We start from the raw sequence: 6,405 nt of genomic DNA, 5'->3' as shown, positions 1-6,405 counted from the left end.
AGTATCACGGCAAATTATCATATAATATTTTAAGGAGTTCTAGAATGCTACTAAAAAGATACACCGTTCATTAAAACACATATTTTCTTTAACGTCACAATTAATAACAAATGTCACAACTATGAACATATGGCAGAATACTCAGGAGATATCTCTGAAAAAAAACTTTTTTCCGTTCCATGATTCGTTTGTGCAGTGTTAGGGGCGTCCAAGCTATGTTATTTGTGCTTTATTCCAAGCAGTGTTTATATGCTGGGAACTGCGTGGTTGATAAACAACTTGGATTATGTTCTCCCAAATACATCTGTAGTATTATCTGACATCTGACATGGTGAATTCGATGATTCTCATAACAAGCAGCACTAACTGCTCTCCTGTAGTGTATATAAATATTTCTAGAACTCCGTCGGACAAAAATCACTCCAGAATAATATTTAGGTAATTATTTAGGCGATAGATACAGATACATCGGAAAAATTACCTGGTTCCACAATTTTCAAACACAGGGAACTTTCTTCAGAACAAGAAAATAAATTTTCTATTCAGTTTACATTTACCAGTAAAATGTCGATACTGAGGCGATGAGTTCGTATTCTTTATGTCCTCTACGTTTTCCGTTCCACTTGGGTGGAATGAGCTTAGAAACACTCCTTCAGTCTGTACCGCACAGTTTTTGAACTTCTTTTTGTCTGGCATTGACTAGAAACGAGTTCTTGTAGAGTTCTAACCTTGAAGTAGACAAATCCCCAAAATAACTGTGCCCATGGGCAACACTTCTGTCGGTAGTAATCAAAGGAAACGGAGCAAAACAATAGTTGTTAAGACTTAGGGAAACACTAGCAGTGAAGCTATTGACACAACAATTATCAGTCATTCCACTGTTATGAAACGACAACTGTGATTCGGAGCCGGCGATCGCCGACCGGAAGCAATGTTATCACTCTCTTTGCAGTTATTGAAACATATGCTGCGGAAACGACAGAAAATTGTTCCTCTCGTCTCGTTTGTTACTAAACTTTCCTAATCATATGATACCTGTACTCCATAACGCTTGACCTTTACTGGTCGACCGATTCACAGTTCTCTATAGCACCGTAATGAGTAAATACATTAACAGGACTGGTGCACAGACGTACCAAAGTGTGATCATGCGACAAAGCTGAACCAAAAGCTGACGCGACCCGATCAATGGACCATTTAGTACGCTGAACAGAAGTTGCTTGAGTATTTGACCATTTTCTTGTGACAGCTCGGACCCGTTCTCCGCTTTCCACGTAAAAAGAAAACATATTTACTAAAGCACTTGCGGTGCACAAACAGATTGTTCTCATTAACGAATAAACTAGACACGCGAACCAAGGGCCGTGAAGCATCCTCTCTTTTCCTGAGAAGGGGGCGACACTCCACGAGGCTCCAAAAACGTGGAGGAGCCATCCTGAGCTGCAACCGCTCAAAAACAGCCCACGAATCGCAGAGATTATTCGGCGATAAGTCCAAGGATCGCCAGTCTCGCTCAATAGGATTTACACCACGTAATTTGGTCGTGTCCCATATACCGGGTGATCAAAAAGTCAGTATAAATTTGAAAACTTAATAAACCATGGAATAATGTAGATAGAGAGGTAAAAATTGACGCACATGCTTGGAATGATATGGGGTTTTATTAGAACAAAAAAAAAAACAAAGTTCACAAAAATCTGACAGATGGCGTTGGACAGCAAAACGTCAGTGACTGCGCATGACAATCGCGTATAAAAGGAGGTTTAAAGAGAGAGAGAATCAGATGCGCCAGCAGTCGTAGCATGTTGACGTTACCTGAAAAGGCACTTTTAGTGAAGCAGTATTATCAGAATGGGGAATGTGGTAGTTCAGCGTTACGATTCTATCGCCATAGGAAGGGGATTCGAACGGGTAAACGTACGTTGACAAATGCAGCTGTGGCGAGAATGATTTCGAAGTTCGAAGCCACGGGTTGTTTAGACGATAGACCCCGTAGTGGCCGACCGCGCACAAGGCGTAATGCTGCTTGGACAGTTCAGGAAGAAATGTAGACTGTACCGGGTTCGTCTATGCACGGGGAAGTCAGCACTCGTGCAGTCGCACGTCGCACCGGCATTTTATACACTACTGTTTCTTTGCCACTTAGGCGTACCCTCCGAAGCTATCCGTACAAAATCCATCGGCATCATGAACTGTTACCAGGCGATTTAGTGAAGAGGAGGGCATTTGCGGTGTGGGCGTTTCAAAAGATGGCGGAAGATGACGATTGGTTGAGTAACGTGTTGTGAACCGACGAAGCTCATTTCACGCTCCGAGGGTCTGTCAACGCCCACAACTGCAGAATTTGGGCTACCGAAAATCCTATAACTGTCGTGGAAACTCCATTGCACGACGAGAAAGTCATGGTATGGGTTGGATTTACCACATCTACCGTTATCGGGACTTTTTTCTTAGAGAAAATGCGTGATTCTGGTTTTGTAACTGCTACCGTGACGGGTGAGAGGTACGCCGACATGTTACAGAATCGTATCATTCCCAGCCTGGGTGATAAAGACCTGCTGGAACGTACGATGTTTATGCAGGATGGCGCTCCACCCCATATTGCTAGACGCATGAAAGATCTCTTGCGCTCGTCGTTTGGTGATGATCGTGTGCTCAGCCGCCACTTTCGTCTTGCTTGGCCTCCCAGACCTCAGTCCGTGCGATTATTGGCTTTGGGGTACCTGAAGTCGCAAGTGTATCGAGATCGACCGACATCTCTACGGATGCTGAAAGACAACATCCGACGCCAATGCCTCACCATAACTCCGGACATGCTTTACAGTGCTGTTCACAACATTATTCTTCGACTGCAGCTATCGTTGAGGAATGATGGCGGACATACTGAGCATTTCCTGTAAAGAACATCATCTTTGCTTTGTCTTACTTTGTTATGCTAATTATTGCTATTCTGATCAGATGAAGCGCCATCTGCCGGACATTTTTTGAAAGTTTGTATTTTTTTGGTTCTAATAAAGCCACATGTCATTCCAAGCATGTGTGTCAATTTGTACTTCTCTATCTACATTATTCCGTGATTTATTCAGTTTTCAAATTTATACTGACTTTTTTATCACCCGGTACATTAACAGGACTGGTGCACAGACGTACCAAAGTGTGATCATGCGACAAAGCTGAACCAAAAGCTGACGCGACCCTAACAATCGACCATTTAGTACGCTTAACAGAAGATGCTTAAGTATTTGACCGTTTTCTTGTGAAACCTCGTATAATTCTCATCTTTCCACGTAGAAAGAAAACATATATACTAAAGCACTTGCGGTGCACAAACAGATTATTATCATTAAATATAAATTAGGCACGCGAACCAAGGGCCGTGAAGCATTCTCTCTTTCCCTGAGAAGGGGGCGACACTCGACGAGGCTCCAAAAACGTGGAGGAGCCATCCTGAGCTACAACCGCTCAAAAACAGCCCACGAATCGCAGAGATTATTCGGCGATAAGTCTAAGGATCGCCAGTCTCGCTCGATAGGATTTACACCACGTAATTTGGTCGTGTCCCATATACATTCCCATTTCCGTGTAGTCAGAGGAATATAACTCGAGGACGACGGAGTTCTGCATTGTCTGGATAAGGCCACAGGTCGCTTGTGGGATTCCATAGAGTTGTAAACGGCTGTGCACTGCTGGCCGCTAAAAATGGCTCAAATGGCTCTGAGCACTATGGGACTCAACATCTTAGGTCATAAGTCCCCTAGAACTTAGAACTACTTAAACCTAACTAACCTAAGGACATCACACACATCCATGCCCGAGGCAGGATTCGAACCTGCGACCGTAGCGGTCGTGCGGTTCTAGGCTGTAGCGCCTTTAACCGCTCGGCCACTCTGGCCGGCCTGGCCGCTAAAACTGCAACACAGTACAACAAATGGCAAACGGGGGTACAACATGTGAGGATATGCCAATGATCATCATTTTTACACAACCGCATAACTTAGGTGGGAGTAAGAATATCTAATCGTACGTTCTGTATACAAAGAAACCAGTGGAAAAATACTCCTAAACCATGTGCCTCAGTCTAATTCTTGGCACGCGGACACACTATTTTAACATCCAGCTCACATCTCACTTCCACACACTCCTCTAACTGTAACTCACTCACGCGAACTAGTCTATCGCTGTAAGTAGCCGTATCCATCCACTTCCAGTTGCCCTTTCTAACTCGCTCAGTCATCCCAACTGATTGTCATTATCTGCGTTTCTCTAACTGTTCCTCTCTTACAGCCACAGACTCCTTCGTTATGTCCTATTACCATTGTCTCCTTTCACTGTCAATGTCTAAGGTGGTCGATGGTTGTGTTCTAAAAGTGAACAGCATTGAGACAGAAGTGATGACACTTTCTGTACGACCTCACCACCATTTTGCAGGACAATGCTCAAGCACGTACAGTGCAAGCTGTTACTGATTTGTTTGACTGATGGAGATGCTAAGTGCTATACCAGTTACTGCACTCCCCTGACTTAAGCCCTCGCGAGTTCAACTCGATTTCTAAACTGAAGGAAACACTTCACGGCATTCGCTTCAGAACTTCTACAAATTCCTCGGGCAATAGATCGCGCCGCTCGAAGTGTCGACACAATTGGCACTGCTAAGAGTATCCTACGACTTCCACATCGCTGGCAACGGGTTATACACAATGCTGGTGACTACTTTCAAGGTCAGTAAAACTTTTAAACACGTATCTATTTTGTAAGAGCTGTAAATAAATAGTTGCCACTATTAACATTCCAACCCTCGTATTTAGCTTACAGTTTGTCAGGACTTGGTGAAAAGACGTACGTGACGGTTAAAATTTGTGAAAGTGGGAAAGGGAAATTACACATATTATTAACTACACTGCTGACGTCTCTGATGCTCACCAAGATGAATTTTCGTGTGTCATTACCACACTGATGGAGTAAGGAAAGAAATCGAGAGAATTCAGAGACTTGTTAGAATTGTAAACGGCAGATTGATATGGGAATTTTGCGGAAATGGTCGGGGTTCTCCACGTGCGAACTGTTGGAAGAGAAACGGTGCTCTCCTGACGAAAACATGCTGAATAATTTAGTAGACCAATACTCGAAGGAGTGTTTGAATTTAACAGCCTACCGACACCGAAGTCGCTAGAGACGGAGCACTAGGAAAGCAGTACGAGAAAATATCTCTGGCACTGTTGAAGGAACGATTTCAGCACGCCATTGGCTTAGAGCGATTTAGAGGCTACTACGCAGAAGCAAATTAAGCTGACACAATGGGGATTTAACCAGCTTCTTCTGAATATGGATCGAGTCTTATCAATTCCTCCATCACACTAGGTACTAATATCCGAGATTTTTTATATCAAAATTTTACTGTCTGCAGCGGATATTTTGTCAAAAACCTATAGAAAATGGATTAGTTAGTAACAAATGTACCAGACCGCCTCTGAATTGTTTCGATGTTTTCCGTTAATACGACCTATTGTGGATCCCAAACACTCAATCAGTACTCATGAATAGGTCCCAAGAACGTCCTATATGCGGTCTCCCTCACAGATGAACCACAATTACCTAAAATTCTTCCAACAAATCGAAGTCCACCATTCGGTCTCCCTACCACAGTTCTCACGTGCTCGTTCCATTTCACGTCGCTTTGCAGCGTCACGCCCAGATATTTAAACAATGTGACTGTGTCAAGCAACACAAAAATATGTAACACATGACAGTAATGGGTGTATAAATGATACTTATCAAAATACAGAGTTGGTGAAACGCAAGTGCCGGCTGGGGTGGCTGAGCGGTTCTAGGCGCTACAGTCTGGAACCGCGCGACCGCTACGGTCGCAGGTTCGAATCCTGCCTCGGGCATGGATGTGTGTGATGTCCTTAGGTTAGTTACGTTTAAGTAGTTCTAAGTTCTAGGGGACTGATGACCTCAGAAGTTGAGTCCCATAGCGCTCAGAGCCCTTTGAACCATTTTCTCCCTCTACGATAAGTAGGTACTCAAGAGAATTGGGAAGACAAGAAGCTTGTGGCACAACTAGACTAAAATAAGAAATCCGTTGATAGGACACATTCCGAGACATCAGGGGTTCACCTAATTAATACTGGAGGGATGTGATGTCCTTAGGTTAGTTACGTTTAAGTAGTTCTAAGTTCTAGGGGTCTGATGACCTCAGATGTTAAGTCCCATAGTGCTCAGAGTCATTTTAACATTATCCCATGAAATAAGTTTTTTGTTTTTATTTTAGATTTCATTGTTACAAACATGCCGTAACTATTTCCAAATAAGCCAAGAAAACTTATCTACAAAAAGTAAGTAGTTTAAATGTTCAAATGTGTGTGAAATCTTATGGGACTTAACTGCTAAGGTCATCAGTCCCTA

Source organism: Schistocerca piceifrons, chromosome X (genome assembly GCF_021461385.2).
Source record: "Schistocerca piceifrons isolate TAMUIC-IGC-003096 chromosome X, iqSchPice1.1, whole genome shotgun sequence".
NCBI classification, from domain to species: domain Eukaryota; kingdom Metazoa; phylum Arthropoda; class Insecta; order Orthoptera; family Acrididae; genus Schistocerca; species Schistocerca piceifrons.
Note: the sequence above shows the minus strand (reverse complement) of the source record.